The sequence below is a fragment of the Chrysemys picta genome, chromosome 2 (genome assembly GCF_011386835.1).
Source record: "Chrysemys picta bellii isolate R12L10 chromosome 2, ASM1138683v2, whole genome shotgun sequence".
Taxonomy (NCBI): Eukaryota; Metazoa; Chordata; order Testudines; family Emydidae; genus Chrysemys; species Chrysemys picta.
This window is the reverse complement of record NC_088792.1, coordinates 212151183-212179085: the sequence shown is the minus strand read 5'-3', so window position 1 is coordinate 212179085 and position 27903 is coordinate 212151183. Positions and strand designations below refer to the sequence as shown.

Here is a 27903-nt window from a genome sequence, read left to right as displayed (position 1 = left end):
AGTTAACAGTAATTATCAGCAGTATGCACCCTCAGCTACATTAATAACGTAGATCTCTAGGACACTGAGGAATTGGCTGGAAAGATTCACTTTGCCCAGCAGGACAAGTTATCCCTTTTCTTCCCCACTCCCCTTTCTGGGATATCAATTATTTCCCAGTCACTACACACTCTAGCCCTGTTTGACAGTGGGCTAAAGTGGGTGCATTGAGAAACTGGAACTTGGATAGTACTGGTTAATGTAGAAGCAGAGAGTGAAAACGATTAGTGAATCAGGTTTCAGAGTTTAGTCTGGGATTCTTGAACATACAATCAAAGTCTCCAATCTAGAATCTGTATTTAATTTGCATCTATTTATACTTATGAGCCAAATACTGAAATCTTTACTCAGACCCTGATCCTGCAATGGGCAAATGTTTACCACAGGATTGGAGCCTTGAGTTTTTTTCAGTCCTTCCTCAGGTGCAACTTCAATTGACTAAAAAACATGCAAGGATTTGGCCCTATTTTGTGGTCTGTAATTTGCTGAGTTTTATATCTCACTGCAGAAAAGCATTGATGTTTTTAAAATTATATGCTTCTTTATACAAGCAAAAAGAAAGGAACAAAGACAAGCTTTTTACAAAAAAATACTGTTGCAAAATGAGATAGTTAAAAAATAATTCATTTTATTTACCCAAAATTGCTTACAATTTGTCTGAGCTGCAAAGTTTTTTAATGACTTTATAGTGAAAATAGAGTGCTCTGGCTAAATTCCTTCAAAACTCAATAAAGCAGATGACTGGGAACCATAATGGAATTGAAGCTGTCAAGTGCATTTGCTTTTTTAATGCTAACATGTTTTTGGTTATTAAGAAACAAAAACCAAGTGCTATATGAGCAACATAGCTTCTGACAGGGGTATTGGAACCCATCTGGCTTATGGTTCACCCACTTTTTTTTTTTTTTTTTTTTTTTTTAGCCTGAGCTTATAAAGTTGTAACGCTGTAGTTTAGCTTCTGGCTTCTGCAATTGCAAACTGGCAGCCAGTGTCCAAAGGACTGCCATGTAAGGTGTGAGTTTGTGAAAGATAAAATGCATTATTGACCCAGTACACACAGCACATGCCAGCTGCAGACATACTGGGTGAAGGGAAAGCTTGTATCGTTGTCAAAGTGTTCCTGCCACCAGACTCCAGCTGGTTCCAAGTGAGCAGCTCTAGACATAAGCCACTTTTCAAAGACAAGAGATGAGATTGAATGTAAGATTCCATCATTTTAGGGGTGATACTACGTATTATTTAAGGAAGTTATACAAAGCTAAAATAATATGCCAAGTGCCCTTCATTAACAATGCAGGTACTCTGTACATACCAGTTTCATAATTTAAAAAATCATGACATAATTGTTGATGATACCAGTGATTAAAAAAACCTCAGTCCTTCACAAATTTCTTTATATAAGCTTCTCTAACATTGGGGGAATTTGTTCTCTCAGTGTACTTCATTAGCGTAGCTTACCACCACAAAAACTGGCTGTATTGAGAAAGATTGCACCATTATCAAATAATTAGGAGTGCCTTAGCAGGTGCATACACTTACCTTTGTAATTAAATCCTTGTTAAAACACCAAAATCCAGAGACTTTAAATGGTTGCCTGATCCCAGAGGATGTAGCCCAGAAAGTTATTCTATAAGGTAGACATCATTTGGGAGCAGTGATATTGAGCAGAGAATCTTTGCCTCCTGGGATGTTTACAAAGCACATCTGCACACATCATGAGATGCAATAAAAATTGCAATGACAATACTAGGCAAACACCTACCATACCAGAAACCAGGCAAGTCAAGCATGAGTCTGCATGGAATCATATGCTACACAAATGAGCTTTCACATTTCCACTGTTTGCAAATTTACAGACATATCCCCAATAATAATTATTATAATAATTAATAATTATTAAATGTTTGGTTGATTGATTTATTATTTGCTGCAAAGGACTATAATAGAAAGACCTATCTGACTGCATTCCTGAAGTTAGCCTCTGAAATCTTACCAGAGTGGCACAAAAAGTTAACATGGCATTTTCAACTATTTTAGAAGGACTTGAATGGTAAATAAAACTGTAAGGTAATCATTATAGTCCCAATACTCTCACACAATCTATAAAATCAAATCTCTGGAATATTATAGCTATGTTTTCGTATATGTATGTCTATACATTTAGAGATATGAATATGTCAATGTCAGTAAAAAATACCAGCGACAGGATTAGAGGATATATCATAACAAATTATTTCATTTAGTTAACACTCTTATTGACGGCACCAGAATTGATCTACCTGATGTGTGCATAATTATTTAGTTGCCTTGAGGTAGTAGTTTTTTCACCTTAAAGAACATAATGGGTATCTCTTATTACTTTAGCTGGCTACCTACATTCAGCCCCCAAGATCTACAGTTTATTGAATCAGAAACCTGATCCAAACTTTGGTTTCAGAATGCCATGGGGAAAACAATATAAAGATGATCATATCTCTCAAGAACATTCTTCTCCAGTGCTCAAAAGTGCTTCATGGAGCAATGTGCCAGGGTCCTTCCATATAAATAACTCACATTTAGAGCTGGTTGGGAATTTTTTTTTTTAACCAGAAAATGACGATTTGTCTGAACTGAAACTTCACCAGAAAGGATCAGTTTAGACAAAACTTTCATGGCAAGGTTTCTCAGGCCCGGGATGGGCATTTCTGGTCAAAACCAGATAGAAACAGAGAGATCACTTTATTCACAGAATCTACAAGATTCCTAGATATGTTGACTTAAGCCTAAAGATGTAGATGAAGCGCTGACAAAAATATTCTCATACTTTTGATGCGGAGTTTCTATAGAATAGCCAGTTTCTGGAATGGTGTTCTTAGACAAATAGAGTAAATCCTTGAAATCAATTTAGACAAAGTTGCATCAGTGCTGGTATTGAAATTCACCAACTCTTTACACTGTTTGTATTAATGGGAAAAGAGATGATTCCTCAAGGTAGCACAGGTGGCCAAAAATTATATTGATGGATTGCAAAATCAAAACCATGGTATATATTGATATATAGACTATTGCCCTTCTGGAAATAGCTAAATATGAGAGAACTCCCTTTATTGGTATTAATAAAATAGACGTCATGATCTCATGTGAAAACTGTTTGTGGAGTTGTATGGTGAATAGCTTGCATCTGGGAAGGCCTTCTTTGCACTTGCCCTTAACACATGTTCTTGTGATCCAGCTATGACTGAGATTTAAGTATGAACAGCAACAAGTGAGGTGCTTCTTTTATAGCATTCTTTTATTTTGTTTGTTTGTTCTTTTCTCACCCAAATTCATTTTCTTTCTTCTTTTCTAGAATCCCTTAGTGTAACTCATATGTTGTTATAATTTTGTTTACTTACCTGGTGTAATCCCTTGATACTCAATTTTCTACATTCTATAGATAAGTACGACTTTTTCTGATTTGAAAATTCTATGAAATGTTAATGAGAAAAAAGAATAAATAAAATACAATCCTCTTATTCAAAGCCTTCTTATCTGTGCAACTGGGATGCTAGCTCTCAATGGTAGCAACACTGGGCGTTGCCACACCTAACTTTTAGGTGCTTGAAGATCCCTGGGATCCACCTGAATTAGGCACCTAGGCTCCCTGTACAATGAATGGAGAGAGATAGGCACTGAGAATGGGATCCACAAAAACCAGCACGCTAAGCGAGGGGCCACCTAAGCTAGCCAATGGGAGATGCTAAGAAGAGGGGTGTTTCCTAAACCCCACTCCCCTCACAGAGTTAAGCACTTCAGTCCAGACTACAGGGATGGTCCTATCTCAGCTTGAAATCCACAGCCAGGAACCCCTCTCCCAGAGCAAGGTGATTTAGGCACACAAGCCATTTCCTGTAAGAAATGGAGGAGGTGGTAGGAGCAGCTCCCTTGTAACTTTTAGTCCAGTGGGTAGAGCACTCCCACAGGACGCGGGAGACCCAACTTCAATTGCCCCCTCTGCCTGTTGAAAAACTATTTGGAAAAGGACCTCCCAGCATTCTGAAGAGTGCCCAAACCACTGGGCTCTGGGATATTCTGATGTGGGGCTCTCTCTGTCATTCTGATTGAAGCTGTTCCACTGTGGATTAATAAATAGTCATTGGAGCAGGGGGACTGGACACCAAATGTCCACCCCCCTCTACTTCCACGTGGATGCCTTAACCCTCAGGCTATAGAATCAGATAAAATCTGGCTCAATGATTATTTTAGTATTTGTACAAAGTGCTACAGCTTCCACAGGAGAGATTGAGGAAGTCCCCACATCAGACTGTCCCATAGCCCAGGGGTTAGGGCATTTTTCTGTGAAGTAGGATTTGAACAGGGGTCTCCCTTCTTCTCCTCAGGCGAGGGGGACTTGAACCTGCATGAGTGTTCTAACTACTAGACTAAAAAGGTATAAAAAAGGCAGCTCCTCCTCTTGGATTTTGAATAATGTGCCTTTCGGATCAGGCTCCGCAGGCAAGATAGGCATTCTCCTGCCTAGTTTCACCTGATTTGTGGATCATGCTGCAATTTAGGTGTGAGCATTTTCATTTTTAGAGTGAGGCGTTGTGCACATGCTCAGAAGCAGGAACGTAGGCACGTAGGGAACCTTTACAATGTAAATGTAGGCACTGAGTGAGTGAGTTCAGGTGCCTACAGGGCTAAGTGGCAGCCATCCAGGGATTTTGTGGGCTGCAGTAGCACCTAAATTTGAGGATTGGGTGCCGAAGTCCCTTTCTGGAGCCTGCATGAGAAGACCCTCATAAGCTACTTCCAGCCCCCTGGAGTATCTCTCCAGGTACTTCCATTCCCAGGAACCCACGTATCAGATCCTTAGATTCATAGGTTAAAAGGGCAGAAGGACCATTGTGATCATCTGGCCTGACTTCTTGTAGATGTAATGATACACAACTGTCCACCACACCTGGTTGACTACTATGTCCCGAGTCTGACTTGAGCTACTCAATGCTGGTTACACACATAAGCCCTGGATACATTAAGAGGATTTTCTAAAAATTTCTCGCTGCTGTTAACTCAAGTTCAGCTCCATCAGTGTTAGCAACATTGGAAGCCCTATTGCAGCTTGGCTGATGGCAATATTTATTGCACTGTACTGATTAAACCTGCTGTGAGGAGAATGAGATAATATGGTGTTAGCCAGTGCTGGCAATTGGTCTACATTAAGGCTCCCAGTGTTGCTAACACCAGTGGAGCTGAGCCAGTTTTAGCAACAGCAGGACATTTGTAGAAAAATTCCCCCTTCACAGGTGAGCTGGTCCTTTAAGGGGTTTGGGGCTTGGCCCACCTTCCCAGCTGAAGAGAATAAGTCCTGGGGTCAGATGGTAGAAGATCATGACTCACAAGTAGGCCTACTGGGAGATGAAGGGCAATCTGAGTTCAAGGAGCAAGTGAGAAACAAGAAGGAAGTAAAGAGTCTCTTCTTAGTTGCCTGGGAGTTAAATCCTGTGGAAGGAAGACTGGAAATTGGTGGTTGGTCTGCTAGAGAAAAGCTTTCTGTGGAACTGAGTAGAAAGACTCTCCTTAATTCACAGGCAGAGGGTGTAATCAGGACAGGTTTAGCCCCTGGTTCTCCAGCCCAGGGGGCAAGCCACTCTGCTAGCTGGACCAAGTTTCAGGCTATAGTGAATGTTTGTGGTATTTATAAGAGTCCAAAACCAAGCATGTACAATGTAAAACCTAGCAGACACTTAAGTGTAGCAGCACACTAGCAGGAATCACTATGATAAAGGCCTGACTGAATAATCACTATTTTGCCCAAGTGAGAATGTGGCATGATTTTTTTTAATAGCCTGACATTTATGTAGTTTAGTATTTTGTACCTTTGGATTTAGATATACAGAAAGCATTTATGAATCTTTCCTTCTTGAGTGGACACATATTCTTGGCTGAATCTAGGCATATTAAGTCTATATCCTACTTTTCTTTAACTTGATAAATATCTGAAAGAGAGAAAATTGAGGAGCATGCATCATGGCACTGCGGAGTTCCTCAAATCAATCAGTAGCAAACCTCTCTAGCTGATCATGGAGCAGACTTGAACTCTGAAAACAGGTTCTCTTTGCTCAAAGAGCTAGTGGGCATGCCTACACAGGGAGTCACTGCATGGAAACCCAGGGTGTGAACCTACAGTGTACCAGCTTCACATGCACTAACTCCCCATGTGGACACTGCTACAGCACAATGAAAGTTGGCAAACTGTGGCTTAGTCTACTACACTTTGAAGCATCAGTGATGTGATGGTGACATAGGTGCTTTGATGTGAGGCACATTAGTGTATGTGTTGTGGGTTGTGAATCTTCAGGGCTCCAGGAAGACTGCAGATGACCTGTATAGATAAGGAGTCTTGAATACAATGCATTAAAGTGAGCAAAATACATTCACATAATTCTGACCTATTAGGGGCTACTTCTTGTGTACTCGCTCTGTGTGAAGACTGAAAGATAAAATTCATAAAAGACATATAGAAATTAAGTTGAGCAAAACTTTGTAATATGATTTGTGAAATTTTTACAGGGAATGTTAGAATTCTTCAGTATTGCTTAAAATTTAAGCTTTAGGCAAAATAGTTGTGCAGAGTAAGTTTTTCCTCCTAACTTTTTGTTGGTAGGAAATAGGATAGATAGAGTGGAGAGGGATGTGAGCAGCTCAAATAACTTTTGCATTAATATTTGCTATGTAATGCAGAAGGGAAATCAAAAAATTGAAAGAAATGAGCAGCAACAATGGCATCATAAGTCAACATCTCACAAAAGTGTGCTACTGCACTTAGCGGAAAAGCCTAACATTTTACTATTAAAGTTCTATTGTGACAGACAGGCCTACAAAATACTTGGGGGTTGGATAGGTCATGGTAACAGGATTACAAAGCCTTTCACTTCTAGGTCATTGGCTCAAGTTGAGCCCCTATGACTAATGAAATGACTGAAAATGATTGTCATCAGACAGATATTCAGTGGTCTATGAAAGTTTTGTTCTTTGGAAAAGGGCCGCTCGGGGGGGGGGGGGGCAATTTGCCCCAGACCCCGGGCCCCACAGAGGCCCCCATGAGAATATAGTATTCTATAGTATTGCAACTTTTTTTATGGAGGGGCCCCCGAAATTGCTTTGCCCCGGGCCCCCTGAATCCTTTATATTCAGGAGAATCATTTCTGCCACTTCCCAGTTCATAGATATTAGTGCTGGGTGATTTTTTAAAAAATGTTTTGCCTTTTGTCCTTCAAATCCTGTGGAAATGAAGTTGTGTTTTCCCATTCTGTTTCCTAAACTCCTTTTTGGAGATGATGGTGGAAAGGTTGATGCACCACAGCCCTGTGCCAGTTACACAGTAGAAATAGAAGATACTGCTGACTTGTGGTTATGCAAATCAAGAGGGATGCCTCTTTCCAAGCTTGTTTATCTCCTTCAGTGCAAGTTCTGCTCTGCTGTCATTCGGCAGATGGTGCAGGAGATATGCCATCGAAAAACACATAACCAAATATTTGATTTGAATGAGTACATTAAAGATTACCCACTTCTCCCTTCAAATTATCTACATTTGGCAGTGAACACAAAAGGCCTGGTTTGGATCATGACTGTTCTTATAAAAGAACTCCCAACAGCTGATACGGAGTGCCTTCTTTAGGGAGAGTTTGCTGTCAGATACTTAATATCAAAGTACCTGAAAAAGTTTGGATCAGTTGTGGGGAAAGGTTTTGTTCTGGTTTTATTTTATTTTATTAATTTTTTTGGTTTTGTTCTGGTTTTATTTTATTTTATTAATCATCCAACCCTAGTACAGTGGAACCCCATCTAATTTAGTGGAATGGAGGTTATAGAATTTATTTGCATAAAAGAGTCTCTCACTCTTACAGATGTTACAGGCAGCTCACAGTCCTCAGTACTCAGACTGAACTCCCTTCCAGTCTGGGACCAATCTCCCTAGTTCAAAGTCTCTGGCTTCCAGATGATCTTCCAGGTGTTGAGATGTGGGGGCGGGGAGGGGTAAAAGGCCAAGTGATGATGTCACTGTCACTCTTTTATACTTTCTTCCAGCTGCTAGAAAGATTCTTGCTGTGACATGGGTCAGGCCACCCTCATTGTGTACCTGCCCTCTCTCAGCAGTCTCTGGGGGAGTGGATTCTTCCTGATGGGCCATCACCGCCTGTCTGGCAGTGATAGTTGCTCTTTTGACCCTACTGAGCTGTGGGCGTCTCCCAACCTCACAACTTATTTCAGTAACACATATAGCAATAATTCATAACTTCACATACAATAATAGTACAGACAATCCAACAGGATATTAATATGCAACAGACCAAGATTTTTTAAATGATACCTCACAAGGCATACTTTGTACAACACCTGTCGTAATCATATGACAGTGGTGAATATGGAGGTTCCAGGGTGCTACTTTAATGTACAGAGTGTCACAGATGCCTCACCACTTATCAATTTTGGTCCCCAAATATTACAAGAGAGACTGATTTAATGATATTTCTGACCCAACTGGAAGTGTGAAGTACCAGAAATCATATGTAACAGCTTTTTCTCTGACAGGGGATTAATTACCATTTGCTCCTTCAAATCTCTCATCTCCCACATTGTCATTTCATGTGGCTCTGTCCTTGGTTTCCTCTTCTCCTTTTATACTTTTTTTGCTTGGTGACTTCATCCAGGCATAGCTTTAACTTTTATCTGTATACTGAGGACTGAAAATTCTAGATCTGCATCTGGCTTCATATACCGGATTGTCTGTTTGGCATATTGTTTTCAGTAACCCACTACTAGTTTAGAAACGAGCATCTTAGTTTTATTTCCCAAACTTCTCCCCTTCTGCTTTTCTTCCTTGCTGTGGATACTACTGTTGTGTCTTTGCTGTCTATACAACACTAAGAATATTGGGAAACCACACAGACAAAGTTGGATTCCACATAATCATGGTTACTAACTATATACAGCCATACAAGCCCTAGCTACATATACACACTGCTACTCGGTTAGGTACTGCTGGCTTCTCTTCCATCTGATGAAACAGTGGACCACCCCAGGTTTTCACAAATTATCTTAGTAGTCTCTTAGCTTAGTAAGAGTATCTGAAAACTGTGCAGTCGGGTGTGACTATTTCTGGCCATTTGATCACGCTGTTTCTTACCAATGTCCTTCTGTAGATCAGGTTTTAACAAGTCCAGGAGAGACCTTAAATTACATCCCATAAACAACATAGCTGGTATCTCATTCTTAGTAGCACGTTCTGCATTCCCATGTTGATTGGTGTTTTTGAACTCAACATCCATTAACATTGTTTTCCACACGGAAAGGACTCAATATCTGAATATTAACCATGTTTTGCTTTCTGCTTGTTCCCCAATTTATTTGTTGCATAACTATCCATCTTCCCTATCACTCAGGTTTCTGTGCTGAAGTCATCTTTGACACATCCTTTTCCTTTTACCTAGGCATCAAGACTGTCACTAACTCTTTCTGCTGCTCTCTCCACAACATATAGAAAATCACTCCCTTTTTGTCCTAATAGCCAAAAAATATGTCCACATCCTAGACATTTTCCAGCCTTGATTACTGTAATTTCCTCCTTTCTAGCTTCTCTAATGTCCACATCGCTTTTGTTCTTCCCTCCAAAAAACCACTGCTAATATTATCTTGCTAACCCATCTATCAGACCACATCACCCTCCCTTTTGAATGGCTCCAGCCAGAACAAATCTAAACATCTCATCACACAACCCTGTCCTGGCTTATATTTCATATCTCATTTTTTAACATGATTCCTGTCGCATCCTCCATTCTGCAACTTCGGTACCTCCTGGTTCCTTTTCTCCATCTCTGGATGCTGCAACCTCCCTGCAGAACAGCATCCCTATTCCAGTGCATCAGGGTCCCACCGTTTCCTCATTCAAACCCCTTCAAAAGATTCTCTAACTCTGCACTTCAACATTATAAAATAAGGGATGAAGGAACATAAAAAATATATACTATAAGAGCTTCTTGTGGGTCTCTCAGAATGTCTTGTTGTATTGTCCGTCTTTTAGATTGCAATGCTCTTTGGGATAGGAACTGTCTTTATTAGTGTCTTGTATAGCACCAAGAATGTTGTCTGCATTTAACAAGTATATCTGTCTATCTGGATAGATAGATAGTTTTGAGTTTTCCACTTGGCCAAATGCACTCACTCCACTGCTACCAACAGCACTGAACAGCGGTACTGAACGTGATAGATAGATGCTACTTCTCTTACTATGCCCACCATCAGTATGTGCCATCCCCAAGTAAAGGACTTTTGAGTAGCAAGCTGTAAGTGCAAAAAGTGAAAACTGACTGAAAGAACTGTTTCCAAATTCACAATATAAAGCAGAAGTCTCATCACTGTCCCATTGCTTTACAATCCAGAAGAACAATGAATATGTTCTGGACAAACACAGTGAAAGAGCTTCATCGTTTATGCTTTAACTGTACTTCATTGATTTTTCAGTACTTTTAGCAGATATAGCACAACAGGTAAGGAACCTTTTACTATTAGGTCATTAGTTCAAATCTGAGAAAGGGTTGGTAGTGACTAAAGGTTGTTACTTTAGCATTATAATTTTAATTGAGACCAAAATAGACACAGATCTTTAACAAACTGAAGATCATGCTTAAATTTTCTTAGACTCTGCAAGGCCTACATGACTAGACCAGCTTTGCTGAGTGCTAAAGTCAAACTGCTAGATGGTTATCTAGTTCCCAAATGTCTGGCTGTGTAACTTTCTGGCTGTGTAACTTTTGGCTCTAAACAGAATATAGAGACAGTTCTATGGACTGGCTCGATTAACATTACAGTTACCATCTGACAACTGGTGGCTTTAACCCCAGTTCCTAGAGGACAGGCGTTCCTATCACAGAAATCACCATCACAATTAGTAGACTATTTGATACACTTGTTGGCAGTCACAGAACAGAGGACGGACTGAATGAGCACAGAGACCAAATGACTATTTCACCCCTTGAGGTCTCTTCAGTTCAGGATAGCCAGGGCAGTGTGGGGAAGTTTTGCTGCCACTGTTGGTGCAGCATGTGTACTGGTAATAGAGCACTTCATGTTCTACTACTTTCTACTACGTGGCAACTTCAACAAGCATTACATACACTGACAACTGTGCTGGAACAATGTGTATAGTGGGGGTGCTGAGAGCCATTGAACCAAACTGTAAACCCTGTATGTGATGGAAACCACTTCAAGCCAGGGGGTGTGGCAGCAACCCCAATTCCAGCACCTATGTTCACTGAGGATTTTTTTAAATACTTGACGATCTCTACATTTTTTTTCAGTTTTTGATTTTTTCCCATTTTTGGTTTTGTGGGGGGGTTTGTGTGAAAAGATTAACTGAAAATATTTTTAAAAATGGATAGTGGCAAAGCACCTGTCAGAATGCAAGTATAGATTTAAAGGGACACATTTTCAAAGGAAGAAGTAACAGGAACACTTGCAGAAATGATTGTACACCCAAAATGGCCACAGGCCACTCTAACCCCCTATTTTTACAACTGGAATATTCACATATGGGAACAGGAATAGTTGCCTGTTTTGTGGAGAGTTGCAGGTATACTTGTTACATAATTGGGGTTCTAATTTTGGCAAATGGTCATTCGGTTTCCCAGTTGAATTGCAGGATAAGCGGAAAAGTATTAAAAACACAAAAGAAAGAAGGCAATAAACCTCCCACTTGCAGCTGAGATTTCCTTTTGCCAAGGATCCCACTGCTATCAACAACTTTGAATATGGCTTTTGAGGGGTCTCTGTGTGTGTGTGTCTGATTTTTCTCCTGTTTTTGTTCCTGCAGATATTTTACTGTGTCCACCAGTAACAGCATCCCATCTTCATGTAAGTTACTTTTGAATATTAATCTATAAATGGAAAAGCCAATAACTGTGTAAGAAAATTACCCCTACCATTTTAAATGTTGAAAACAAAAGATTCCATTACTCTCCTATTCTCTTCACAATCCAGAAGAACAATGATATGTTTAGGACTAAACAAAGCAATGAAAGAGCTTTGGTATGGTTTATCCTTCAACTGTACTTCATTGATTTTTAATACTTTTTGCAGATACAGTATAATTATAACCAAAAATGCAAATCCTGCATGTAATAAATGCAATTAGTTAAGAGACACTGACTACTTTACAAGCTGTGACAGGAAAAAAAATAAAAAAGATGAAATATTTTGCTCTAGCACTGAGATTTCCTAGTTCTGGCTTAGTATGCTTTAGAGGTTAACAATAACATGAGAAATCATGCCTTCTACTCCACTCCCATTCACCATACAAAAGGATTCAAGATGAACAGATATGAGTCAAAGGTATTCGTCTGACAAAAGCACTTACATGGTAAACAGCTGCTATAACAGAAGATGGTCGTTGGCTGTCATTTGAGTTTGAAAGGTGTCATTAACATTTAATTTTGACAAATATCCTCTCCTTGGAGAATCTGAGCCTGATTCAGCAGACTTTTCTCATGCACGTAATCCTTACTTACATAAAGAGTCCTGACTTGTTAAAGTCCTAACAGAGAGATCAGAACAAGACTTTGAGTCTGACCTATTAGAGAATAAGAAAAACAAAGAAAGCATGAACAAATATAATTGTGCAGCAGAGAGAGCACTCTCTATAAACTGCTTTCAAAACTGGCCCCTACCAGACTCACCCAGAATTTCCATACATTTAAAGATACAGTACACAGAAAAGAGAATTGCAGCATTCCCTCCTCCCCTTTTTTTAGCTACATATATCACATTACTCATAGTAGTAGTCTCCATGGGATTACTCACACGAGTAAGGATGGCAGGAACCTGACCCTGATTTTGCAGCTATTTACCTGGGCAATTCCCTTCCTACACTGTCATAGGCCTTGTCTACACTACTGGGGTAAGTCGAACTAAGTTACGCTACTCCAGCTACGTGAATAATGTAGCTGGAGTTGACATAGCTTAGGTTGACTTATTGCGGTGTCTACACCACGCTGCTTCGACAGGATACGCTCTCCCGTCGATTTACCTTAATCCTCTCATACCGGAGTGAGTGCTCTGAGGTCAATTTAGCAGGTCTTCACTAGACCCGCTAAATTCTGCACCCTCTCCTCCCTCCCCTCCCGCCCCACCACTGTTGCATCGATTGCATCAGCATCATTCCCCAGTAGGTGTAGACATGGCCATAAAAAAATTTTTGCCCTGAGCACTCTTCTCTGAAGAAATTCACTTGAATTGTTTTTGAGTTGTGAATCTGCCTGTCCAAAGAGTCCTTAATATTGTATGTGAGGAGTGCTTAGTACAGTATTTGAATTACAATACACAGTCCAGTTTAGACTGCCTACTCTTCCCCAATAACATGATTTAGGTTAGAAGGAGACTCTAGTGAGTTGTACCCAGTGCCTGCTGAGATCCATAGGCTGAGGGATGGGAAGGTCCCTCTCCAGTGGCCATTCAGCGTGGGAGATTGAATAGGCCAGCACATCCCCAGTGGTGAACTCCTGGCTGATAACTCCAGAATTCTGACCCAGAAATGAAATCAGAGATCCACCAGGATGAAAAACAAACAAACAAAAAACTTGCCCCATGGAGATCTGGGGTGGGGGGTGGGGGGGAATCTCCAAATCCCCCAGGCAAAGAAACAATATTTACTTTCTCCCACTTTCTGTTGGGGACCCTCTCTTGTCCTTCTCCCTTTCTCCCTTTGTAGCAGTTTGTTAATTTCTAATATGTGATTTATTTACAGAGAAGATTGATGTGGCTTGTGTTGATGTTTCAAGTAATTAGCTATCCATCCAAAATACTTCTTCCTTGTCTCTGATGCATTTTATACAATGAAAAGATGCCTGTTGCCTATGTCAGTTTTTGCCAAGAGAGAAGAAAATGAAGTTGAGAAAGGAAGACTGGATTGGATAAATCACAACAATATGCCCGGAGAGGCAGATGTTATTGTAATTGTTCTCTGCCCTTCCCCCACAAATGATATGACCCCTTAATTCAACCATTCAGCTACTCCAGGAACTTCCAGCTAATTCCTTCCAGGGGACAAATCCTGTACTCCTTAATTGCATTACTCCAATGGGACTGCCTATGAAATGAGGAAAACAAGTTCTCCAGCCATATTCTGGAGTTCACAGGCAACCACAATATCATAGGATCATAGAATATCAGGGTTGGAAGGGACCTCAGGAGGTCATCTAGTCCAACCCCCGGCTCAAAGCAGGATCAATCCCCAACTAAATCATCCCAGCCAGGGCTTTGTCAAGCCGGACCTTAAAAACCTCTAAGGAAGGACATTCCACTACCTCCCTAGGAGATGGAAACCGTTGTATTGTTTTGCTTTGGCTGACTTCTGTGTGTGCCCGGGATTAACAAAGCACTGCATTGGCATTGTCCTTCCTTCTTGTGAAATGCTCTTTCTTTTCAGCACGAGGCACAGAAAGTTCAAGGAAGCTGAACTGGGTCAACGACTTGCCAACATATTCAGTGATGCTACAGAAGAATCAGTGCAGAAAATGATAAATTATATAAGCCATCGCTGGGTAATTTCCAATCAAATAAATTAGATAGTTTTAATAGGGTTCTCAGAGGCGTTGCCCCTAAAAAGAGTCAGCTCACATAGTGCCCCCTTGTGGGCCTTTTGCTGCATCCTGTCACAGTCTCAGGCAGGGCCAGCTTTAGGAAGTGCAGGGCCCGATTTGAATACCCAGCGGCGGTCCGGGTCTTTTGCGGCACTTTGGCGGCGGGTCCTTCACTCGCTCTGGGTCTTCCACAGCACTGAGGGACCCGCCGCTGAAATGTCGCCGAAGACCCGGAGCGAGTGAAGGACCCGCCGCTGAAGACCCGGACCGCCGCCAGGTGAGTAAAACTTAAAAAGGGTCCTAAGTTAGGCGCTCTTCTTTAGAGCACGGGGCCCGATTCAGGGAAATCGGGGGAATCAGCCTAAAGCCGGCCCTGGTCTCAGGGTCCTCTGGGTGGAGCGGACATAAGATTGGAGGGGCCAAAACCCACAATATCTCTATAGTTCAATCTCATGGTTCACTTACTGCTGAGTGCTCCTTGATCAGAGATGCAGTGCTTCTTCCCTGGTGGCTGTCAGGCTCCTAGTGATGCTCCCGTCATGTAAAGAAGCAGCTTGCTTCTGCCTCTTCACCAGTCAGCCCTGAACTGGGCCAGGTTCTCTCCTTGTCTTCTCCTCCCAGGCCTGGCATTGGCTGCAGGTATAGCAGGGCAGGGCCAGCTGGGCCCATAGACTCTCTTTAGCCTTTTCGTGCTGGTGTGAGGTTTCTCAGCTTCATCACAATTGTATAAATAAATAAAAAAATCCCACAAAATAGGCACATGTGATATCTCTAAAGTTACAGTTAGTTTTTTCTTCACAACATACAAGACCAGAAAAGCTATAGTTAGCAATAGTAAGATTGGCCTAGATCATCTTCCCTCATGATCTGTGTGTGGAGGGGACACTCTATTGTGTGGGGAAAGGACTCTGGCAATATTCCCCCCACCTACCATCTCTGGCATGCTCTGAAAGGTCAGGGATCTAGCTCTGGAGAGTGGCTTGGGGAGGAAAAACATGCATGGACTTGGGAGAACTAGTGTGTTTTCCCCTCTGGATACAGTCTGGGAAGCTGCTCAGAAGTAAATTCAGCCACTGGCTGTATTAACCTTTGTGTGGAGCCCCTCCATGACATGGCAATGTTTTGGGGTAGTGGCTAGCAGTTGGAATAGAGTGACTATGTCCCAATTTTATAGGGTTTTGTCTTATATAGGTGCCTATTACCCCCAGCCCCCTGTCCCATTTTTTCATACTTGCTGTCTGGTCACCCTGTGCTGGAAGCCCTGTCATCATAACTCCACTGGAGCTGTGCTGCCAAGGATGAGAAAGAACTGCTGGGAGCTGGGAGGCAACACATAAGAACATAACGTAAGGACATAAGAATGGCCATACTGGGTCAGACCAGTGCTCCTTCTAACCTAGTATCCTGTCTTCCGACAGTGGCCAGTGCCAGATGCTTTAGAGGTAATGAACAAAACAGGGCAATTATCGAGTGATCTATCTCCTGTTGTCCAATATCAGTTTCTGGCAGCCAGAGGTTTAGAGACATCAGGAGAATGGGATTGTGTCCCTGACCATCCTGGTTAATAGTCATTGATGGAGCTATCCTCCAGCAACTTATCTAATTATTTTTGAACCCAATTATACTTCTGGTCTTCATAACATCCCCGACAAGTTGCTCAGATTTGCTCCCTATTAATTTCATTGGGTAGCCCATTGGTTCTTGTGTTATACAAAGGGGTAAATAACGTTTCCTTATTTACTTTTGCCATACCAGTCATGAGTTCATAAACCTCTATCATATCCCTCCCCGTAATCATCTCTTTTCCAAGCTGAACCATCCCAGTCTTTCTAAAGTCTCCATGTATGGAACCTGTTCCATACCTCTAATCATTTTTCTTGCTCTTTTCTGTACCTTTTCCAATTCTAAAATATGTTTTTTGAGAGGGGGCAAGCAGACCTGCACACAAGTTGTGGGGGTACTATAGATTTATATAATGGTATTACGATATTTTCTGTCTTCTTATCTATCCCTTTCCTAATGGTTTCTAATATTCTGTTAGGGGTTTGATTGCTTCTACACATTAAGGAGATGTGTTCAGAGAACTATCTACAATGACTCCAAGATCTCTTTCTTGATTGGTAACAGCTATTTTAGACCCCATCATTTTGTATGGATAGTTGGGATTATGTGTTCCAATGTGCATCACTTTACACATAACAACACTGAATTTCATTTGCAATTTTATTGCCCAGTCGACCAGTTTAGTGAGATCCTTTTGTAACTCATTGAAGTCAACTTTGGACTCAACACAGAATCACTTGGTCTCTACACAGAAATGCCTGGCCTCTGGCAGATCTCTTGAGATTTCCTGGTTCTCTGGTCCGAACACCTTGTATATTCCAAAGGGAGCAGCTGAGGAAAGAGAAAAATATGCACTCACACCTCTCTGATTGAATGGTCCAGAGAAAACTCCTCAAGGAAGTTCCCTGTTCCCTGTGCAGGTTTGTTGCAGGTAGAGGAATGATCTAACCCATTGTTAGACCTCTTAGAAATCTTTCTCCTAAAAAATTAAAAGGAGATTCTCAAGTTATTTACCAGATTTCTTATGTCCTTCCTGAAATACTATTTTAAATAAGACATTTATTAACATAACAATGAACAATGAAGGAAATGCATTTAGATTGAATTTGAACTAACTAGATTGTGTATGGATAGTCCATAGGCTTATACTGGCAAAGGCCTAAAATTAACCTCTCCAAATACAGAGATAGAGAATTAGTCTGAATCTGTTATTGCTTTTCCTAATGTTGGGGAGTGAGGGAAACAACTATGCTTCCTGACACCATCTGGCATAAGATAAGGCCATGGTATAGCTATGTGACCTCTGCACTGTTAACTTGTAAGAGTTACAATTCTGTTTTGGTAACAGGAATTCTAACTTACTCACCACATCAGAGATGCAAACACATCAGATATTAAACCTGAGAGGATCTGATGCCATGCGTTGCAGGCTTCCTTTGATGGCTCCAAGGGATATAAAGGTATTTGCTGTTTCCTTTTTTTCCTCTCTAGAGGCATCTGATTTAGTCAGGTGGTTCACATTCCACATGGTAACATTTATTGTATGGCTCAAACTCCATTGTCTCTTTTCCAATATTCTATCTTCCTTGGCCTTTCCCAAGAACTTTATCCAGAACCAAAATATGTGTTTATTTCTGGAATGTCCATCTGGTGCTAAGAGGATGAGAAACAGGTCAGTGACACTCCCTGATCATCAGGAAGGTTGTTACAATACCCCACATGTCTGTGTTCTTTGTGTCATTCCTACCTCCAGTGCTGTAAGATGTACAGCTGTGGCAAGATGCTGTTTTAGGAATCTGGCACTGATAAGTCTTCTGTTGCAGTAGAAGGTGGAATTTCTTTATACTTATGCACACCCTTTTATAAATCACATACACGCAGTGTTGCAGCAGCCAGGTTCCACAGCATCCAAGAATGTTATAACTGAAAATAAATCATGAATAAAAGTAAAGTATACTTAATATTTATCGCCATGAAGCTGGGATGACAGCATAACTCTCAAGTGGCTGAGAAAAGTGGAGGCACAAGTAAGTTAGGTCAAGTTACCTCCGAAAATACTATTCTATTTTTTCATTTCCCCAGTGGACCTTCTGCCACCCCTGTTAGATGAAAAATACATATTTATTTAATACACCCCTGAGAATAATGCAAAATAATTTGTTTGCAGTATTGCCATAGTCATGTTGTATTTAGTGGTCACCAACCTCTTCTCTCCACCAAATAATTTTCCCATTCTGTTATATCACCTTCTGTTTACAATCTTCAGGTTGCAAAGGGGTTCACTCACCACAGGAACACATCTTGGTAGCCAGCTGTGGTGTAGCAAATGTCTCCCTCTGGACATGACACTGTACATTTGCCTGTTCATCATCCCTGCTAAGCCCCAACTTCTGACTCCAGACTGTGGCTGGAGGTAAACTCCAGATGGAGCTGAGGGCATATCTATGGGCCCCCTCAATACCTCCCTTCCTTCTAACAAAGCTTTCCTGGCTTGGCATGCAGTTCTGCAAAGAAGGATCTTCTAGGAACCATCTAGCTATGAAGACCACCCTTCCTTCACCCTCCTATGAAGTAGTTTGTTCCAGAGTGCCAAGCCTTCTTGCCTATGCAAGTCATCAAGGTCTATGCAACCTCTGTTGCACAACTTCTGAAAGAGTGTGTAGTAAAGACCCACCCCCCCATACTTTGTAGCTGATAGACACCCAATTAAAATTTCTCAGAAAGCCTAGACTGTTTAGGGACCACTTTGAATTTCCCCCCACTCTCCCGAACATAAATAGCAGTTACTTGAATACCATAAGAAGAAATCTGATGAACTACATTCTTAATATTTTGTCCATCTTTTTCCATAACCTGATGCTGGAGAGCATGAGAAAAAGCTAGGCACAGTTATGAGAATCCTGAACACAAAAATTGCCTCAAGGCGTGCAATTTAGAAGAGACATTTGTTAAATTCTAAATGGCTAGGAAGGCTCTCTTATTAGAAAGAAATAGGCCCCAAACAGGCCCGCCAACTTCATGCATTCCACCAAAAGTTACCACATTAAACAGAAGTGGTACAGAAGGTCCTCCAGCTTAGAACTATACTAAAAAATATGAATGAGATCCTTTGTCTGAATTCAGGATTAGAAGGGGAATTCTGGTTTTTTACTAAGTATGCAGGAATAACACTCTTCATGGTATGTCAAATGTACTCATGAGTCACTAGTATCAGATAGCTCAGGGCTGATAAAGCTTTCCCTTTCCTTTGGATTTGTCCATGTCAGCCCTTTTTGGCCAGATCTACAGTGACCTGAAAATGCACTTTTTTCAGATATTGTCTTGTATCTGCTCAAAATTCTTCAAAGTCTCTTCAAACTTCCTGCCAAAAAAATCATTCACTGGAATAATAATGGAAAGCTAACAGAAAAAGGGGCAGGAATGCAGGAAAAGTAAAATCATTTTTTTAATTCAATAAAAACTTGCAGAAAAAATACTGAGGTACTAACCCACCTGTAGTTAAGTGTGATTGTAGACATAAAGCTTTCAGAAATGTTGAAACGAAGTATGCTAGGGCTACATGAAAATTACTTATTTTAGATACAACAGTAGAGCAATAATATAATGTGCAAGTTACACACAGCCTCCCTCTTCGCACTTACCCCTACCCACAGAACATGCTATGCCCAAAAATCTTCGGGGAAGATGTTTGGAGCAAACACCTTGCTGAGAAAGGTCTCAGTAAAATTAAAGAGAATACAGTTTGATCACTGATTTAATCATTTAACTGCATACCTTTATATCTGAAGAGGATTGTATATAAAGTAAGGAAAGGTGTCATTGGCTTGGGGCTACTGAATAAGTGGAACCACCAGTTGCATTATTAAAAGAAGTTCTGCTTCTAATTTTTTTCCTGCGGCAGGTAAAACCAAAGATTCTTCTCAAATGTCAAAACGCCAGGGTTAGTGAATTTAGTGTAGGAGACAAAATTCCCAGTGCTTCTACAGGTAAAACAAACTTTAAGGAGGATTCTAGCACTTTTGTAATGATGGAATACAACCTAAGGCAATATAAATTCATAATCTCTCAGGACGAATGGCCTTTAAAAATGCATCAGATTACCAACTCACCATTGAAATGGGATTTTCTCTGGCAGCCATAAAATGCATGTAACACATACTATGAAACTGCATGTTCACTTGATACTTCCATTATCTTTGAATTTTTCGTTCAGACTTGATGCAATGTCAATTAAATCTTTACAATAATAAATATTATAGTCTAGCATCTAGGCACCAGTGCTTGGCCCCCATGTCTGGCTGGTTAGTGCTATCCAGGCAGCACAAAGTAGCTGCGTGGAAAGCTGCCCTAAACAGGTGGATGGGAATTCCTCTGGTGTTGGGGAATTTCCAGCTGGCATAAAACCAATGTAGTAGAATCTATGCCTCCCACTTCTGGTACCTCCACCCAGCTTCAGAGACATGTCAGGACAATCTGGAGGTGATGGTGGGGCAGGAGGTACCAGAGCATACTGCATTCCAGAAATTCCTAGCTACTGGAAGAGTCTCTAAGGGATTGTTATTTCTGGTGTAATTTAGGCTTGTCTGCACAGCCCTGCAATTTGGACTACAGGGGCATGAATTGCCACATGCTAGCATGCTGAGCTGTAACTCTCCCATGCAGACTCTGTGGGTGTGAAGTAAAAGGTACCTAATTCACGTTAATGTAGTCCTCTTTAGGACTATGTTAACATGAACGAGGTACCTTTTAGTTTGCACCAGTGGCATCCGCATGGGGGAATTACTATGCCACACACTAATGTGCACTGCCATTCACACCCATCTGCAGGGCCAGGTAGATGTGAGTAGCTTTAAATTCTGCCAGGGGCTGACTTGGCTTCTGCCTGGCTCAGCACTGGGAGTGTGTGGAGAAGTGCCCCCCTCCCTGCCTGCCTCTCCCTTGCTGCTTGTACTGCCAGAGCCAGCAGCAACTGCTGTCTGCTGCCCCCAGGTCCTAGCATTCCCCATCCACTAATGGGAAGACAAGCTGCCCTTACCCTGCCCTTCCACCCTAGCCCTGAGCCTCTCCAACGCCCACAACCCCTCAGCCCCAGCCCTCATCCCCCTGCACCCTAATCCTCTGCTCCATCCCTGAGCCTCCTCCTGCATCATGAACCCCTCATCCTCAGACCCAAATCCCTCACCCCTGCATCCCCTCCTATCCCCAAACTCCCTCCCAAACCCCCTCCCCCTTCCCACACACCCCTCCTGCCCTCAAACTCCCTCCCAAAGCCTGCCTTTGCACAGCCTCTCACCCCCAAACTCCATCCCAGAGCCTGCACCCCTCACCCCCTCCTGCACACCCACCCCCTGCCCCAGCCCGGAGCCTGCACCCAGCACCCAAACTCTATCCCAGAGCCTGCACCTCTCCTGCACCCTAATCCCCAGCCCAGGACCTGCACCCCAGACCTCCTCCCCCCACCAAACCCCCCTCCCAGAGCCTTAGGCAGGTGGGGGGGTTCTGGGAACCACCAAAATTTCTACAACCCTGCCACCCATGCGAGTGGATAAGGGTCGGGGCAGTCAGGGGATAGGTAGGGTCCTAGGGGTGGGGGGTTCTCAGCAGGGGGCAGTCAGGGGACAAGAAGCAGGGGGGGTTGGGGTTCTAAGGGGGGCAGTCAGGGGGTGGGAAGTGGGAGGGAGTGGATGGGGGCGGGGTGGGGGTGGGGCGAGGGGGGCTTCTCCCCCCCAGTGTCCTCTTTTTTGATTGTGGAAATATGGTAACCCTACTGAAGACCCATTGGTGCCATGCAGGGAGACCTTAGGAAGACCCTGCTCACCCCTTAGATGAAAAAATATTTGCACTAGTCCCACATAGTTTGATGCAGAAAACTATAATAGTTATGCACTGAGAAAGGCTCATATTCAGTGGGTATGGGCCAGGGTGACATACCAACAGCTTTCAAAGTGAACCTAAGCTGTCATTTGAAAAAGAAAGTAAGTCTCCAGCTTCTGTGATTGCTGAAATAGCTAGAAAAACTTGAACTGAATGCAGCTGCTGCAGTGATATCTGTCTGCACATCCAGAACCTAGAACAATAGCACTGAGAAGTGTGACCTGCCCAATTCATTGCAGTGGGTGAGAACTCACATGTCTAATGATAATACTTTAAATGTCAACATTGTTAACAATTTTATGGCTCCTCACGTATCTGAGAAAGGTGTGTGGGGGGTCATACTATGAAGATCTGCACAATCTACTGTGTGTGACAGCTCACTTCGCCACCATCAGTGAGTGGTCTTAGGAGATACTGCCACTTTTTTTCCAACCCCCAATCACTCCAGTGGGTGGAGGAGACTGCGGGAACTATGGGATAGCTATGGGATAGCTACCCACAGTGCAGTGCTCCAGAAATCAACCCTAGCCCCGGTACATGGACGCACACCACCGAATTAATGTGCTTAGAAGAAGCCAATCTCAAGGAGCATAGCAGAGTCCATTGGGGCATTGGTGCCCCCTCAAAAGGGAGCCAAGCTGAAGAAGCCCAGCAGAGCTCATGGATGTACATAGACCCCACTGGGGGAGAACTGCTGAGCCCAAGCAGCCCAGAGAACATAATCATATGTCGAACATCTGCACAGTCTCCTCTGAGCAGCTTCTTGTGGGCAGAGATTATTTTGTGGGAGGAGCTTGGAAAAGTACCACCACCTCTTTTCGACTGTGTGAACCCTGGAGCTGGCAGTGGGACAGGATAGAAGCTGTTGATCCAGAAGCCCCAATTACCCCAACAGCTAGTGTGGAGGGGCTGCAGCTGCTGTCCAGCCCATAGGTTAGAACAGTGGCTGTAGGGTAACAAGGGGATGTATCTCTGCAGCAGCCCTGCATGTTGGCCCCAGATTGAGTTGATTTTACTTCTCTACCCTCCTGCACTTAGGGCTGCCAATTTTGGCAGGACGTATTCCTGGAGGTTTCATCACATGACATAATCTTTAATCAAAGATTAATCTTTAATTACTGGGGACTCCAGGATAATCCTGGAGGGTTGGCAACCCTAGCCACACTCCATCCACAGTCATAACCCTCAGTATAACAGATTGAGGCACAGTAAAAGAAAAGGAAAATTCAATACCTCAGCTATTTGCATATTTGTAATAAGCAAATTTTTAACAAAACTGGTGACAAAATGTGAATCCTATTCAAGCTGGTTGTGATCAATAGTTGTTGCCATCTGATGGATGCATGATGGCCTATGTGAAATGAGTTGTGTGGTCTCACTGCAGTTCTGAAGGGACAGCAGTGCTCATCCCAAAACCACCTTAACACAAATTAGCATCCTCCCTGTAAATCTCAGCAGAGAGAAGAAATTGAACGGGCAAGAAGAGTGGACTACTCTTCCATGACCAGAGGTGCTAGCTCCAGTTTAGAGGTGAGACATATTGGTGGGGAGTGAAGAAGCTTGAAATATTTCTCTCTGTGCTGCATCTCTTCTGTGGATATGAGAGGATTTTAGTCTTTGTGGCTGTCAATCTCACCTTTCATGGACCATAAGATTTTAAAACTGCAAAAAAAAAATTTTTTTCTCTTCTCTAATCTTGTCTTCCTAATTTAATTCTGTTTCCTTTTTCTGCAGTATATTCAGTTTCAAGGAGTTCCTGTGATCTGTGGGTATGTTTCTCAATTGCATTTTTCTGTTTTATTATCTTTGTACATTTTTATTTGCACTGCATAAGGTGTGTTTGTGTATATAATATAAAACTTTCAGTAAACACAGTAAAAAGGAAAAAAATGAGTGCAATTGAGTATCTACTTTGTGCAGACAATTTCTGGGATTATATACACAAAACAAAGTACTCTTTGGGCAAATGGAAAGTTAGATGCACTAGTCCTTTGTCTATGCTAACATCCATTTTGCACATGAAATTGTGTTAAATGCAAGCATAAAATAGGTGTATTGTTATCTACACACCTTTTTGAAAATTAGATGTTAAATTTTCATTCTCTCTCACACAAACAGTTTTAAGAGTGGGAAAGACAATCTGAAATTAACCCAAACCTGTTTTAACTGGGTCTTTGCTAAAAACACAAAAAGAAGAACAGGAGGACTTGTGGCACCTTAGAGACTAACAAATTTATTTTATAAATTTGTTAGTCTCTAAGGTGCCACAAGTCCTCCTGTTCTTCTTTTTGCGGATACAGACTAACACGGCTGCTACGCTAAAAACACAATTTACCCAAATGAAACTTTATTGAATCTCATCTAAGAACATTTATGCCAAGTAGCTTGATGCGATTTATAAGATAAATGACATAAAATCCTTACACAAAAAGACATAAATGAACAGACTTTTAACTGAACCAGGCTGCTAATAACAGAGCTCTGTCAAATAAATGCCTCCTATTGAAATAAGCGTAAAAACTTCAGTGCACACAGTTTATGAAGGGGACAGTTCCTCTAGATGATCCTCAGGCAGTGATTCTCCATACTCAGTTGTGAAAGAATTAATATTTTTCTGCCTTTATAATTAGTCATAAGATGTGACTGTGCAGGGTGGCCAACCTGAGCCTGAGAAGGAGACAAAAAGAAGAACAGGAGTACTTGTGGCACCTTAGAGACTAACAAATTTATTAGAGCATAAGCTTTCATGGACTACAGCATCCGAAGAAGTGGGCTGTAGTCCACGAAAGCTTATGCTCTAATAAATTTGTTAGTCTCTAAGGTGCCACAAGTACTCCTGTTCTTCTTTTTGCGGATACAGACTAACACGGCTGCTACTCTGAGAAGGAGACAGAATTTACCAATGTACATTGCCAAAGAGCCACAGTAATACATCGGCAGCCCCCATCAGTTCCCCCCCATTGCCACCCCAGCTCCTCCGCCAGCAGCCTTGCTGATCAGCACCTCCTCCTCCCTCCCCATGCCTCCTGCCCGCCGCGATCAGCTGTTTTGCAGTGTACTGGAGGCTCTGGGATGGAGGGAGGAGGAGCAAGGGAGCAGCAGGCTCAGGGGAGGGGGCGGGGGCCTTGGGGTAAGGGGTGGATTGGGGGCAGGGCCTGGAGTTGAGCAGTGGAAAGTTGGCACCTTAGCTCCAGCCCCAGAGTCAGCACCTATGCAAGAAGCCGCATATTAACTTCTGAAGAGCTGCATGCGGCTCTGGAGCCACAGGTTGGCCACCCCTGGTCTAGTGCATTTTGTATTTTGAGCCTAACCTGAAAGAGTTAAGAGTCAAACCAAGCAAACATTAAAGCAAGTTTGCATTCACTCTTCACAGAGTGAAGTGAGAAAAATAAACCCTTGCATACCCCACTGTATTTTATCTATGCTCTTCTGCCTGGAATGATTCACCCAGATACCCAGACTGGTACCACTACATAATTAATTTTACTCCACTATACATTTTGGACATTCAAGACTTAATAAATCTTTAGAGAAAAATCCAGTTCAGAATCTGTACAGTGTAGAGTTAAAGTTATTTACCTGGAGTTCTGATTAGCTTTCCTCAGATGCTCATTTACTGATGTGAGGTTTGGACTTTAATGCCGTAAGTGTAAAGCACAGCTTAGCTTGCTTGTACAGAGGCAGCCATCTCCTGAGGTTTGTTTCGGAACTGCTGGAAACCAATTTGCCTTACTTGGTTTAGCGCTTCAACTCAGGCTGCCAAACTGACTGGTTTACATCACAAGATTTTTTTTTTTTTTAGCATGTGCATGAGAATAAAATATTAAGTGCCCTAGGCCTATTTTGTGTGTGTGTGTGTTTTTTTCCTTGTGTGCCCCCATAATATATAGAAAACAGAGAATTTTGTCTTTGACCACCAAAGACATGCAAATTGAGAAAACTTCAAACCCTTCCCCTACAGTACACCTCAGGAGTGAGCAAGCCAAAGTCATGTAGGAAGAGTCACACTTGGGAGGAGACCTTACATTTTTTTTAAAAGAGATTTCTCTAGCTATCTTTCACTAGTAATGTTTGTATTATTCCCTCATTTCTGGTTAGCACATAATGCTATCCAAAAAGCAGTCATTCTTGGTGAGAATAAGGATGGGTGGATATGTTCAGAAAAATCCCACCACCACCACCACTTTGAAATGTCCCTTTCTAGAACTAAACTTAAACCCAATTTTAAAATACAGAAAAGTTTGGATAAATATTTTTCACTTCAGTTCTCTATTGGGGCCAGAATTGAACCGGTGTTAACAATGGTGGGAAATTATGGAGGGAAGTAGTTATTTTAGGTACAGCTAAAGACAGAATAATGTTAGGAGCTGGGGGAAATCTTGTTAAGGTTTGAGTTAAAACCTCATGAAGCTTGATGACTACGAACTTCAATTAACATAATGGTAAAGATAAGGTAAGCATAAACCCCCACCTAATACAAAAGGATTATGTGAACTCACCCAGGAGTTTTGGAATGTATGGGCAGAGGGGTTTTTGCTGAGTATTTTTTGGGTAAAGATGTATGTTTGTTATGAGGGAGGGGAGAACACAGAACCAGAGAAAGACAGAGAGCCTGAAGAAAGCCAAGTGGAGCCTGTAAGCATAATATGACCTGGGGAGAAGCTTAGGCTAGGTCAACACTACCCGCCTGAATTGGTGGGTAGAAATCGATCTCTTGGGGATCGAATTATCGCGTCTCGTCGGGACGCGACAATCAATCCCCAAATCGACGCTCTTACTCCACCAGCGGAGGTGGGGGTAAGCGCCGTCGACGGGGAGCCGCGGAGGTCGATTTTGCCGCTGTCCTCAAAGCGGGGTAAGTCGGCTCCGATAGGTTGAATTCAGCTACGCTATTCGCGTAGCTGAATTTGCGTATATTAAATCGACCCCCCTCCCCCGTAGTGAAGACCTGCCCTTAGAGAGAGCTTTGGGCCTGGTTTTGGCTAAACTGCCTGGGGACTGAAAGCAAAGAAGTTATCCCCTGTTTTGGTTGCTGCTTCATTTGGAGAAGCAGGACTTTGTAATGTCCTTCTAAATAAGCAAGATTTCTTCAAAGAAAATACCAGAATCCATCTCAATTTCTACTCCCAACTCTGAACTTTGATTAACTACTTGGATCTAAAAGGGGCAACAATAATATAGGCCAAATTGTAAAAAAAATGGGCATATAAGCTGTACAATTCCTAATATGAAACATTTGACATAAATGTTAAAAAAGGACACCACTCCACTGCATATGTGTTATGGAATCATATTCCACTATTCAGATTTTTGCTGTACTTTTCAGGGCAGACTGACATCAGATATCCCTCCTATGACTCAGTTTTTAATGTACTGAAAGCATACAAAATAAACTATTAATACCTTAAATACAAGCAACACGGCACCTAGATAGCATAAAACATATATGTGAGAGTAAAAGGCTAATATGTCCCTTACTTCTGCACAGAAGAGGGCCAGGATTTGTCCTGATAACTGTAAAACACTTATTATTGTTCCCCCCAAATTACATTAACGTAAAGTAACATGAAATGTGTGCGTCCAAGGGAATGTTCTCACTGAACAGTTAACCCGAGTCATCTATACTAAAGTGTCTTCACCTGACTTTCCCTCACTAGAGTGAGAGTGGCCACACTGACTACCAGCACTACCATGCAAGCGCAGCACTACTTATATGAGTCGCTAACCATGGGACATATCCCCTGGTTCTTTGCACTGCAATCAGTTGAGCCGCTCTATGAATTCTTTCCCAGTGACTTGTGAGAGAACATATCTGTCTTTTCCAAGCACATGG

At 42.0% G+C, this 27903-nt stretch overlaps 1 long non-coding RNA gene across 1 annotated transcript in view; it reads right to left on the bottom strand.

Annotated features, from left to right (window-relative positions):
* Window positions 1-6835: 6835 nt before the first annotated feature.
* LOC135981699 (uncharacterized) overlaps window positions 6836-27903 on the bottom strand; it is a 49910-nt gene continuing 28842 nt past the window's right edge. The window contains exons 2-6 of the long non-coding RNA XR_010598834.1: window positions 17944-18119; window positions 17563-17849; window positions 17056-17175; window positions 15099-15952; window positions 6836-12625 (exon numbers count right to left, since the gene is read on the bottom strand). This is a non-coding gene — a long non-coding RNA (uncharacterized LOC135981699). The remainder of the gene's footprint in view (window positions 12626-15098; window positions 15953-17055; window positions 17176-17562; window positions 17850-17943; window positions 18120-27903) is intronic.